This window comes from Rana temporaria, chromosome 11 (assembly GCF_905171775.1).
Source record: "Rana temporaria chromosome 11, aRanTem1.1, whole genome shotgun sequence".
NCBI lineage: Eukaryota > Metazoa > Chordata > Amphibia > Anura > Ranidae > Rana > Rana temporaria.
In genome coordinates, this window is record NC_053499.1 from 15,060,788 (window position 1) to 15,074,950 (window position 14,163).

Sequence of the window (14,163 nt, forward strand, 5' to 3'; positions counted from 1 at the left end):
GCGTTTTTAATTTTTTGCACTCTAAACAAAAAAAGCGTAAATTTTGAAAAAAAACACAATATTTTTTACTTTTTGCTATAATAAATATCCCATTTAAAAAAAAAAAAAAAAAAAAATGTTCTCAGTTTAGGCCAATATGTATTCTACATATTTTTGGTTAAAAAAAAAAAAAAATCGCAGTAAGCGTATAGTGATTGGTTTGCGCAAAAGTTATAGTGGCTACAAAATAGGGGATAGAATTCTGACAGTTTTTTTATTATTATTTTTTTTACTAGTAATGGCGGCGATCTGCGAATTTTGTCAGGACTGCGATATTGCGGCGGACACATCGGATACTTTTGACATATCTTTTGGAACCATTCACATTAATACAGCGAACAGTGCTATAAAAATGCATTGATTACTGTATAAATGTGAATGGCAGTGAAGGGGTTAACACTAGGGGGCGAGGAAGGGGTTAAATGTGTATCCCGGGAGTGATTCTTACTATGGGGTGAGGAAACTGACTGGGGGAGGTGACCGATGCTGTGTCTCTATGTACAAGGGACACAGCATCTGTTTCCTCTCCCTGACAGCACATGGAACTCTGTGTTTACACACAGAGCTCCACGTCCCTGCTCTGTCATTGCCGATCGCGTTTGCCTGGCGGACATCGCGGCCGCCAGGCACGCACAGCGGCATTCCGGGGACGCGCCGGGTGCCCGGATGACGCGAGGCCGTAAAAAGACCGCCTCCCGGATTTATAGAGCCACCTGAAGGCCGTCTTTTTACTATGACCCAGGACAGGACTAAAGTAGTTAAGCTTTAACAAAAAAACTAGAAGTTGATTGTTTTTTATGCAGAGTTGCATCAGATTTTGCATTCTCCTATTCTATTACCCCTAATTTTCATAGTCTTACCTCTACTTTTCTTTTACAGTTGTTGGGCAATGTCTGAATATAATTGCAAACCAAAATCAAAACATCAAGGAATGTAGCACCTTAAACTCCCTGGCGGTGTGACTATGTCAGATTTTTGATGCTGAAAGCAGTACAATGTTTTGCATGGATTGTAGGCCTGTAATTCTTAGAAATAACTCACTTAAATCTGTCCAAACAAGAGTCTAGTAGACATCCTGGGTATGATAAAGTTTGAAACACAAAATCATAAATTATAATCTAATAAAAAACTATAAATAATTCTAACAAATAATAATATAATAATAATAATAATAATAATAATAATAAAAATTATTCAATAATGTAATCAAATCAAAAACACAGAAATTTGCTCAGTTGCAGAATTGTCGCTGTCATTACTTTCACTGTTTGATGACGAATTTCCCCACAAATCAATTCTGCAAGTGTTCTAATTTATTATCGCTGTTTTCTAGCTGCTCTAAAACCACTTTTGATGTAAAAGGGACACTTTTTGGTTGCTATGGACAACCTCCAGTTTCCAGGCAGAAAGAAAAGTATCCATAATATAAAACTGCATGCAGGGCACTGGAGAAACCACTAGGGACAAAGGGGATGTGAAATAGATTTATACAGTACTGTAATCTGTAAGATTACAGTGTACTGGATGTGTACTGTGTTTTAATTTTTTAGAATTTGGCGCCGAACTCTGTCCCCATGCGTTGCAATGCTCGCAGGGAACTGAGCTTGGCACTCAGGCACTGTGTGAATCGAGCGGAGGACACACAGCGGGAAGACATCGCAGGATCCGGGGGACAAGGTAAGAATCTTTGCCTAGATCCTGCAATGCGATCCCGAGTCTGGCTCAGGGTTACCGATTTGGCTACTGAAATTTCACCCCGAGCCAGACACGGGATTAACGCCAGGGAGGTTAGCAGTCAGTTTCTTGGTATTCTTGGTCTATGACTGATGCGATGTGGTGCCCTCACCTTCTTCTCGCAAACTGCAAACAGGACTTCTTATGACTTTCTTTCTCCAATGTCTTTCTCCTTGTCACTCTTCCATAAAGGGCAGATTTGTGGAGAGACCACTAATAGTTGTCCTGTGGACAGATTCTCCCCCCTGAGCTGTGGATCTCTGCAGCTCCTCCAGAGTTACCATGGACCTCTTGGCTGCTTCTCTGATGAATGCTCTCCTTGCCCGGCCCGGTCAGTTTAGGTGGACGGCCGTGTCTTGGTAGGTTCGCAGTTGTGCCATACTCTTTCCATTTTCGGATGATGGATTGAACAGAAGCTCCGTGAGATGTTCAAAGCTTGGGATATTTTTTTTATAACCTAACCCTGCTTTAAACTTCTCCACAACTTTATCCCTGACCTATCTGGTGTGTTCACTGGCCTTCATGATGCCCTTTGCTCACTAAGGTTCTCTAACAAACCTCTGAGGGCTTCACAGAACATCACACAAAGGTGGACTCTATTTACTAATTAGGTGACTTCTGAAGGCGATTGGTTCCACTAAATTTGAGTTAGGGGTATCAGAGTAAAGGGGGCTGAATACAAATGCACGCCACACTTTTCAGATATTTATTTGTAAAAAGAAATGAAAAACATTTATAATTTTCCTTCCACTTCACAATTATGTGTCACTTTGTGTTGGTCTATCACATAAAATCTTAATAAAGTACATTTACATTTTTTTTTGGTTGTAACATGACAAAATGTAGAACATTTCAAAGGGTATGAATACTTTTCAAGGCACTGTAAGCTTTATCACCTCGTCCTGAGATGGTTCCATAGTCTATGGAGGTTATATGTTGAATACAATGGTCAGCTTACTAAAGCATAATATATGGGGTATTTTCTTTATCCTTTATGTCATATTTTATTTTTATTTTATTTTTTTCAATTAATTGACAGGTTTATCACATAGATTTCCTGAATGTATTATATTTATGGTGCAGATTTCTGCAGTATATTGAATGTAAAAGTCATTTCACGAAGGTATGTCTCGCATCTCCATTCCTTGGAATGCCACAGGCTCCTGGCTGCGTATAATTGAGAAGGGCTACCAAGACTTTAAAATCATGAAAGAAAAAAGGCTGATTTATTCTAGTTTCTTTCAGACAGGCAGGTAAAAATAAGTTATTTTATAGGGTGAAGGTCTGCTTTAACCACTTAAGACCCGGAACTTTAGGCAGCTAAAGGACCCGGACAGTTTTTGCGATTCGCCACTGTGTCGCTTTAACTGACAATAGCGCAGTCGTGCGACGTAGCTCCCAAACGACGCAGTACAGATACGCTGTTTACGTAAAGCATTAGCGGCCTAAAGTTATTCCATCTGATAAATGGAATAGTAATGTTAAGTATGGCCGCCTTTCCCGCGTCAAAATTAGAAAATTTTACGTTGTTTGCGTAAGTCGTCCGTGAATAGGGGTTTACGTCCACGTCGAAATCAATAGGCCCGTGCGGCGGACACTGGGAAATGTAGGCGCACGGCGCATGCGCAGTTAAAAAAAAACGTCAATCACGTCGGGTCAAGCCAAATTATCATAAAACACGCCCCCTCAGCCAAATTTGAACTAGGCGCCCTTACGCCCGCCCGCCCGCTTTAGGCTACGCCGCCGTAACTTAGCAGGCAAGTACATTGTGAATCATGTACTTGCCTCGCTAACTTACGGCGGCGTAGCTTAAATGCCATAAGGTACGCCGCCTTAAAGTTGCGGCCATCTCTGTGGATCTACCTATATAACTTTTGCGCAAAACAAATCAATATACGCTTATTGCGATTTTTTACCAAAAATATGTAGAAGAATACGTATCGGCCTAAACTGAGAAAGAAATGTGTTTTTTTATATATTTTTTGGGGGGATATTTATTATAGCAAAAAATAAAAAATATAGTTTTTTTTTTCAAAATTTTAACTCCTTTTTTGTTTATAAAAACCGCAGAGGTGATCAAATACCACTAAAAGAAAGCTCTATTTGAGGGGGAAAAAGGACGTCAATTTTGTTTGGGTGCCACATCGCACGACCGCGCAATTGTCAGTTAAAGCGATGGAGTGCCAAATACCAAAAAGTGCTCTGGTCAGGAAGGGGGTAAATTCTTCTCGGGGCTGAAGTGGTTAATACGTTAATGAACAAGTCTGTCCTCACTGGCTTCGTGCTTGTTCCAACCACCTGAGCATCATGACTGCCAAGCAATTAGCATGTATTCAAGGAGGACAGCAATGGCAGTCCTTGTGTTTCTGTTAGCATGGATCACCTTTAACCACTTGAGGACCGCCTCCTGCAGATATATGTCGGCAGAATGGCACGGCTGGGCACAAGCACTTACCTGTACGTCCTCTTTAAGTGCCCAGCCGACCCGGTCCGAAGCTCCGTGACCGCGAATGCGGGACCCGCGGACCCGATTGCCACTGGAGTCCCGCGATCGGTCCCCAGAGATGAAGAACGGGGAGAGCCGTGTGTAAACACAGCTTCCCCGTTCTTCACTGTGGCGCTGTCATTGATCGCGTGTTCCCTGATATAGGGAAACACGATCAATGACGTCACACATCCAGCCCCGCCCCCCTACGGTTAGAAACACATATGAGGTCACACTTAACCCCTTCAGCACCCCCTATTGGATAACTCCCAGACTGCAATTGTCATTTTCACAGTAAACAATGCATTTTTAATGCATTTTTTGCTGTGAAAATGGCAATGGTCCCAAAAATGTGTCAAAGTTGGCCGATGTGTCCGCGGTCATGAAAAAAATCGCTGATCGCCGCCATTAGTAGTAAAAAATAATTAATAAAAATGCAATAAAACTATCCCCTATTTTGAAAACGCTATAAATTTTGCGCAAACCAATCGATAAACGCTTATTGCAATTTTTTGTACCAAAAATTGGTAGAAGAATACGTATCGGCCTAAACTGAGGACATTTTTTTTTTTATATATATTTCTGGGGGATATTTATTATAGCAAAAAGTAAAAAATATTGCATTTTTTTCAAAATTGTCGCTCTATTTTTGTTTATAGCACAAAAAATAAAAACCGCAGAGGTGATCAAATACCACCAAAAGAAAGCTCTATTTGTGGGAAAAAAAGGACGCCAATTTTGTTTGGGAGCCACTTCGCACGACCGCGCAATTGTCTGTTAAAGCAACGCAGTGCAGAATCGCAAAAACTGGCCAGGTCCTTTACCTGCCTAAAGGTCCGGGTCTTAGGTGGTTAAATTCCCCATTATAAAATGTAATTAAAGAAATAGCATGTCCGCCATATGAATGATGTTTCCTCCCTATTTGTCTCACCATCAGAGTGTTTTGCTCTTTCAAATGTTGCTGGAGAGCGCAAAACTGATTTTCCAGGAAATGCATCAATATGTTCTCCAATGAAGAAAGAATCTTTAGCAGTGTTGTAGGTAATGTGTCAAAAGCTCCAAAGTCTTATTTCTTCCATAATGTTCCAATAATGTCCATTAGTGTTGATAGGGGTGTTGAGTGGTGCTAGAACAAGATGTTGATAAAGTTGTAGATAGAGATGGGGATATCTGTCCTGAAAGTGTCCTTAAAGCGCTGTTCCAGTTGGAATTTTTTTTTTAAAGTCAGCAGCTACAGTGAAAAAAAAATCACACTTACCTGTCATGGAAGCCCGCCATGACGGCCCCCCAAGGCCGATCCGTTCATCAGATCGGGTGCCGGCGCCGCCATCCTAACAAAGGGAAGCAAGCAGTGGAGCCTTGCGGCTTCACTGCCCGTTTCTTATGGGCAGCTATCTTCTGGGACACACAGCTCATTATGCCTTTGTTTTGCAGGTGGTGTTTTTTTTTTAAGTGGGTTTACTTCCTCTTTAACACTTATCTTAACACTTTAAGTGGTGTGTTGGATTTGATTCACTAAAGGAATAAAGATAGAAAAATAAACAAGACAAAGCTAAGTTTACTTCAACCAATCATATGTTGATAAACCTTTTTTTCCATTGGGTATTCAAAGATCTCATAATTTACAATAATTTGCTCTGTGAATTATACATTCAATTCAGTAAATCAAGCCCATAGCATAGAGCAGGGGTCTCCAAACTTTTCAAACAAAGGGCCAGTTTATTGTTCTTCAGCCTTTAGGACAGGGGTGGGCAATTATTTTTTCGATGGGGCCACATGAGAAACTAAAAATATTTTGGAGGGCCGGGCCAAAAGGTTAAACTCAATACTGTATAAAATCAATGGTATTTCTTTATAAAAAGCAGTAAATATCATTGTTGGACAACTGGTACGAGTACTTGTTATAGACATGGCACAGGAGGGGGACAGACGCTGGGGACATGACACAGGAGGGGGACAGACGCTGGGGACATGACACAGGAGGGGGACAGACGCTGGGGACATGACACAGGAGGGGGACAGACGCTGGGGACATGACACAGGAGGGGGACAGATGCTGGGGACATGACACAGGAGGGGGACAGACGCTGGGGACATGACACAGGAGGGGGACAGACGCTGGGGACATGACACAGGAGGGGGACAGACTCTGGGGACATGACACAGGAGAGGGACAGACGCTGGGGACATGACACAGGAGGGGGACAGACGCTGGGGACATGACACAGGAGGGGGACAGACGCTGGGGACATGACACAGGAGGGGGACAGACGCTGGGGACATGACACAGGAGGGGGACAGACGCTGGGGACATGACACAGGAGGGGGACAGACGCTGGGGACATGACACAGGAGGGGGACAGACGCTGGGGACATGACACAGGAGGGGGACAGAGGCTGGGGACATGACACAGGAGGGGGACAGAGGCTGGGGACATGACACAGGAGGGGGACAGACGCTGGGGACATGACACAGGAGGGGGACAGACGCTGGGGACATGACACAGGAGGGGGACAGACGCTGGGGACATGACACAGGAGGGGGACAGACGCTGGGGACATGACACAGGAGGGGGACAGACGCTGGGGACATGACACAGGAGGGGGACAGACGCTGGGGACATGACACAGGAGGGGGACAGACGCTGGGGACATGACACAGGAGGGGGACAGACGCTGGGGACATGGCACAGGAGGGGGACAGACGCTGGGGACATGACACAGGAGGGGGACAGAGGCTGGGGACATGGCACAGAGGCTGCAAATAAATCATATCACTTCTTCACATCATCAGTATGCTGTGTCTTTCTCCTGTGCCCCTTTCACCTCTCCACAGATCTGACCTGTGGAGAGGTGAAAGGGGCACAGGAGGAGGACACAGCATACTGATGATGTCTAGGTAGGATAGCACTTCACACTCTGCTGCTGGACTGAGGAGGACTCACCAGACAAGGCCAGGGCAGTGGCACTGAGGGCAGGCAGCAGGCGTCGCGAGGAGTCCTACTCCAACGAAGAGAGTGGAGACCAGGGTCCACTCCAGGTCCGGGCACCAGCATGGCGGCTGGCCGACTGCTACAGTCAGTCAGGCGGGCAGAGCAGGCAGGCAGGCGCACTGGTCGGTCTCCGTCTGCCTTCACTCAGTCCACTCCGTCACAGTGGGGGTGCGTCTGCAGTGTGTCCACTACATCTGCTGCTGTGTGCTATCCCGCCGGTGCCGCTCTCCACAGAGTCCACACATTCTACGATGTTCCTCAGTTTCCCCGCGCTGCTCTTTTGAATAGGCTGGCAGCAGTGTTGTTAGCGCGAAAATGCGCTTTGATAATTGGCTGCGCGGCGGGTGGTGGTGGGCTGGGCGGTCAGAGAGGGCGAGGCTATGCATAATGTAGGAGGACTAGACGCTGCCTGCGCTGCGGCTCACATTCGGATCTTTTTACGGGCATATTTCCCTTATTACGGACTTTTACGAACAGGGAAAAAGTGCCTTTTATTTACGTACTGTCCGTAATTCTACGGACGGTTGGCAATGGCAACACTGCCCGGGGGCCGGATTAAAAGGTCCGCCGGGCCGTATACGGCCCGCGGGCCGTAGTTTGCCCAGGTCTGCTTTAGGAGGTCCAGATGGTGGCCAGCGGGGGGCAGCAAAAGCCCCAGGCCCAGCATTAGTGAGAATAAATATGGCCTCATAGTTTGTGCTCAGTAGACATGTGCATTCGTTTTCGTCCGAATTTCAGGTATTTTCGTTATCGTTTTAACAAACGATAATGAAAGCACAGAAAGCAAAAACCGAAAGATCCGACATAAACAAATGCTTTATTTTCGTTTTCGTTGCGGTCGAATGTGCCTAACCTTAACTCTATTAGTCCAATATTATTCTACATGAAGAGAAAAGATTTGACATAGAGAGAAAAGATTCGACATTATAGAGACATAAAGAAGAGTCGACATAGAGAGAAAAGATTCGACATAGAGAGACATGAAGAGTCAAATGTTTTGTTTTTTTAAAGATTCTGTCAAATCTTCTTTTTTTTTTTCTTAGAACATTCGACAGACACCATGGGCCAGATTCTCAGAGCAAGTACGCCGGCGTATTTACTGATACACCGGCGTACTTTCAAATTTGCAGCATCGTATCTTTAGTTTGAATCCTCAAACCAAGATACGACGGCTTCTGGCTTCGATCCGACAGGCGTACGGCTTCGTACGCCTTCGGATCGTAGGTGCAATACTTTGGCGCCTGCTGGGTGGATTTTGCGTCGCTTTCCACGTCAGGTATGCAAATTAGCTTTTTCCCTCGATCCACGAAGGTACGCGCGGCCGTCGCATTCTCTTACGTCGTCGCTAGTCGGCTTTTCCCGGCGTATAGTTAAAGCTGCTATTTTGTGGCGTATAGATAGACTTGCCATGTTAAAGTATGGCCGTCGTTCACGCGTCAAATTAGAATTTTTTTTTTTTGTGTGTAAGTTGTCTATGAATAGGAAAGGACGTAACTCATGTCAAAGTTCAAAAAATGACGTCGGTGCGACATCATTTCTCGCAAAGCACGGCGGGAAATTTAAAAACGGAGCATGCGCAGTTCATTCGGCGCGGGGACGCGCTTCATTTAAATGAATCACGCCCCCTACCCGCCCAATTTGAAATATGTGCCGAGAGATACACTACGCCGCCGTAACTTACGGCGCAAAATCTTCCTGGATTCGAAAATGCGCCAGGTAAGATACGGCGGCGTAGCATATCTCTGATACGCTGCGCCAGGGCAATTCTCTGTGAATCTGGCCCTATAAGCCTTCAATGACAGATGCAAACTTAACCAGTTCCCGACCCCCGCATGTACATATACGTCCACAATATGGCACGTACAGGCACATGGGCGTACACGTACGTCCTCGCCTATTAGCGGGTGGGGGGTCCGATCGGGACCCCCCCCCCGCTACATGCGGAGGTCGGGTCCGCTCGGGGAGCGATCCGGGACCACGGCGCGGCTATTTGTTTATAGCCGCTCCGTCGCAATCGCTCCCCGGAGCTGAAGAACGGGGAGAGCCGTGTGTAAACACGGCTTCCCCGTCCTTCACTATGGCGGCGCATCGATCGCGTCATTCCCTTTATAGGGAAGACACGATCGATGACGTCATTCCTACAGCCACACCCCCAAACAGTTGTAAACACACACTAGGTGAACCCTAACTCCTACAGCGCCACCTGTGGTTAACTCCCAAACTGCAACTGTCATTTTCACAATAAAGAATGCAATTTAAATGCATTTTTTGCTGTGAAAATGACAATGGTCCCAAAAATGTGTCAAAATTGTCCGAAGTGTCCGCCATAATGTCGCAGTCACGAAAAAAATTGCTGATCGCCGCCATTAGTAGTAAAAAAAAAAATAATAATAAAAATGCAATAAAACTATCCCCTATTTTGTAAACACTATAAATTTTGCGCAAACCAATCGATAAACGCTTATTGCGATTTTTTTTACTAAAAATAGGTAGAAGAATACGTATCGGCCTAAACTGAGGAAAAAAAATGTTTTTATATATGTTTTTGGGGGATATTTATTACAGCAAAAAGTAAAAAATATTGCTTTTTTTTCAAAATTGTCGCTCTATTTTTGTTTATAGCGCAAAAACTAAAAACCGCAGATGTGATCAAATACCACCAAAAGAAAGCTCTATTTGTGGGGAAAAAAGGACGCCAATTTTGTTTGGGAGCCACGTCGCACGACCGCGCAATTGTCTGTTAAAGCGACGCAGTCCCGAACTGTAAAAACACCTTGGGTCTTTAGGCTGCATATTGGTCCGGGGCTTAAGTGGTTAATTTGGATTTTTTTAACGAAAAACAAAAAAAAAATAAAAACGAATTTCGGGAGTAACTAAATAAATTTATTTTTCGGGCGAAAACGAAATTACGAAACAAAATATTTCAGTGTGCACATGTCTAACTGCTCAGTAGGATAAGGAGTAGGGCCCCTATTAGTAGGAGTAATTGTATCTCATCATTGGTATCAGTGGAAGAAAAAGTGCCCCCTTGTTGGAGTCAGTGGGAAAAAAAGTGCCTCATATCAGTGGGAGGAATAAAGCCCTAAGGGCCGGATAAAGGCTAGCAAAGGGCCGCATCTGGCCCTCGGGCCACAGTTTGGAGACCCCTGACATAGAGGTTAGTGGTAAAGTGGTAGAATAACTTCATGGCTACCCTAAACATGGAGGGACCAACCACCATAAATACAAATACCACCCAATTACATTTGTGCGATTTCTCTGCCCTGAAGAAGGCCCTTTTTTTATCTTAGAAATGCATTGTGTTTTTTTGTTTTTGTTTTGTTTTTCAACAAATGGATCCTCAACAGAGAGATGCCTCTTTACTGCACTTATACACTTCTTGTAATGATGTGCATTAGGCACGTGTCAAGACTAGACTTTAAAAATCTAAGAATAATAACTTAAGATGCATTATTGTGATAATAATATTCTGATAGCTGTTGCCGGCCTGCCTTGTGAGCTCCTTCGGTTGAACATTGAGTTATGTGATTTCTCAGCCCTGAAGAAGGTCCTGCAAACCCTAGAAACACATTGCTTCTTTTATTTTTTTCATTGATTTCCACTAATGGATTTTCAATGGAGAGATGCCTCTTGTCTTCTCCAATGCACCTCACTTACATTTACGTATAATAATGTGCATTAGGTATGTTTCAAGACTTTAAACATCTAATACTAATATAGAAAGCACTGTTGTGAAAGTAATCTTCTGATAGCTGTTGTTGACCTGCTATGTAAGCTCCTTCAGTTGAATATAAGGCTGCGTGATTTTCAGCCCTGAAGAGGGGCCTGCAAACCTTAGAAATGCATTGTTTTTTTTTTTCTTTGATTTTTTAATGGATCCTTCATGGAGAAATGTTTCTTGACTGCTTTGATGTGCCTACACTTACTTTCACTTGTAATAATTTTATATTGGGCAATTGTCAAGACTTTAAACATCTAATATTAGTGTAAGAAGCATTATTGTAAAAATATTCTGTTGTCAGCCTGTTGTGTGAGCTCTTTCAGTTAAACGTTGATTTGCCAATCTGGTGGACGTTAAAGGCTCCCTTAGTTGAACATTGATTACCAATCTGGTGGACATTATAGGCGCTTTTAGTTGAAGATTGAGTTGCCAATCTTATATACATTATAGACTCCTTCAGTTGAACATTGAGTTGCCAATCTGGTGGACGTTTTAGGCTGCTTCAGTTGAACATTAATTGCCAATCTGGTGGACACAGGGCCGGTGCAAGGATCTTTGACACTCTAGGCGAATCCTAATTTTGCGCCCCCCCCCTCCCCGCTGCGCCCCTGACATCACTTTACTCTGCCCTTGCAACACATGTGACCTATCTGACACCCCCCTTATCTGACCCCCCTTACCTGACACAATGACCCCCCCTCACCTGACACACTGACCCCCCCTCACCTGACACACTGACACCCCTTACCTGACACATACACTGACCCCCCTTACCTGACACATACACTGACCCCCCCTTACCTGACACACTGACCCCCCCCTTACCTGACACACTGACCCCCCTTACCTGACACACTGACCCCCCCCATACCTGACACACTGACCCCCCCCTGTACCTGACACACTGACCCCCCCTTACCTGACACACTGAAACCCCTTACCTGACACACTGACCCCCCCCCCTTACCTGACACACTGACCCCCCCCCTTACCTGACACACTGACCCCCCTTACCTGACACACTGACCCCCCCTTACCTGACACACTGTCCCCCCTTACCTGACACATACACTGACCCCCCTTACCTGACACACTGACCCCCCCCCCCTTACCTGACACACTGACCCCCCCCCCCCTTACCTGACACACTGACCCCCCCTTACCTGACACACTGACACACTGAAACCCCTTACCTGACACACTGACCCCCCCCCTTACCTGACACACTGACCCCCCCTTACCTGACACACTGACCCCCCTTTACCTGACACACTGACCCCCCCTTACCTGACACACTGACCCCCCTTACCTGACACACTGACACATTGAGTTGCCAATCTGGTGGACGTTTTAGGCTGCTTCAGTTGAACATTGAGTTGCCAATCTGGTGGACTGACATTATAGGCACTTTTAGTTGAAGATTGAGTTGCCAATCTGGTAGACATTATAGGCACTTTTAGTTGAAGATTGAGTTGCCAATCTGGTAGACATTATAGACTTCTTCAGTTGAACATTGAGTTGCCAATCTGGTAGACATTATGGGCCAGATTCACAGACAATTGCCCAGGCGCAGCGTATCAGAGATACGCTACGCCGCCGTATCTTACCTGGCGGAATTTCGAATCCAGTAAGATTTTGCGCCGTAAGTTACGGTGGCGTAGTGTATTTCTCGGCCCGATTTTCAAATTGGGCGGGTAGGTTGCGTGATTTATTTAAATGAAGCACATCCCCGCGCCGATCGAACTTCGACGTGAGTTACGTCATTTCTTATTCACGGACGACTTACGCAAAAAAATAAATTTTAATTCTACTCGGGAACGACGGCCATACTTTAACATGGGAAGTCTATCTATACGCCACAGAATAGCAGGTTTAACTATACGCCGGGAAAAGCCGACTAGCGACGACGTAAGAGAATGCGACGGCCGCGCATACCTTCGTGGATCGACGGAAAAAGCTAATTAGCATACCCGACGCGGAAAACGACGCAAACTCCACCCAGCGGACGCCGAAGTATTGCACCTACGATCCGAAGGCAGACGAAGCAGTACGCCTGTCGGATCGATATGATATGAAAGATATGACGCGGCAAATTTGAAAGTACGCCGGTGTATCAGTAGATACGCTGGCGTACTCTCACTGTGGATCTGGCCCTATAGGCGCTTTTAGTTGAAGATTGAGTTGCCAATCTGGTAGACATTATAGGCGCTTTTAGTTAAAGATTGAGTTGCCAATCTGGTGGACATTATAGGCTCCTTCAGTTGAACATTGAGTTGCCAATCTGGTAGACATTATAGGCGCTTTTAGTTGAACATTGAGTTGCCAATCTGGTAGACATTATAGGCGCTTTTAGTTGAACATTGAGTTGCCAATCTGGTAGACATTATAGGCGCTTTTAGTTGAACATTGAGTTGCCAATCTGGTAGACATTATAGGCTCCTTCAGTTGAACATTGAGTTGTCAATCTAGTAGACATTATTATAGGCTCCTTCAGTTGAACATTAAATTACCAATCTGGTAGACATTACCAGATTAACATTAAGTTGTACTAAATAAAAATCTCATTTGTCATAAAAGAATGTATAACAATTATTTCCCCCTAGGGGCTGATTTGCTAAAGGCAAAAAGGCTGTTCATTTTGCACAGGACTTTTCAGTTTGTAAGAGAATTAGTAATTGTTAGATTCCCTCTAACTCATAATCCCAATTAAACATGTCTGAATAACAAGTAATCCAGGCTAACTTAACCAGAGGCACCCATTAACCAGTCCAGAATACTTCTACCAAGTTTTATAATTGAGCCATCATGAAAATTAATTAGCGCTGCATATTGTACATGACTGCAGTTCCGTGCTTTTTCCTGCAGGTCATGTGACATATCCAAGGCTTAATGAAACATCTATGAATCATTTGCACTCCCATACAGCTTGGCTCACAGTGATCTATTATCTTGAGAAATATTAACATGAAGATCAGGAGAGGTATGCAGTGGGGAGATTGTACCTAGACCCAGAGCAGCTAAAGGAACATCGAAATAAATTTGCATGATCAGTAACTCCAAGATTGGTGAAACCTGTTACTATTTCAGAAACGGCCTTGCGCTGACAAGTCACAGTGTGTACTGTATAGGAATAAACATCCAATAAAATAAAAATAAAATAACAATTAAAAAAATATATAAACTATATATTT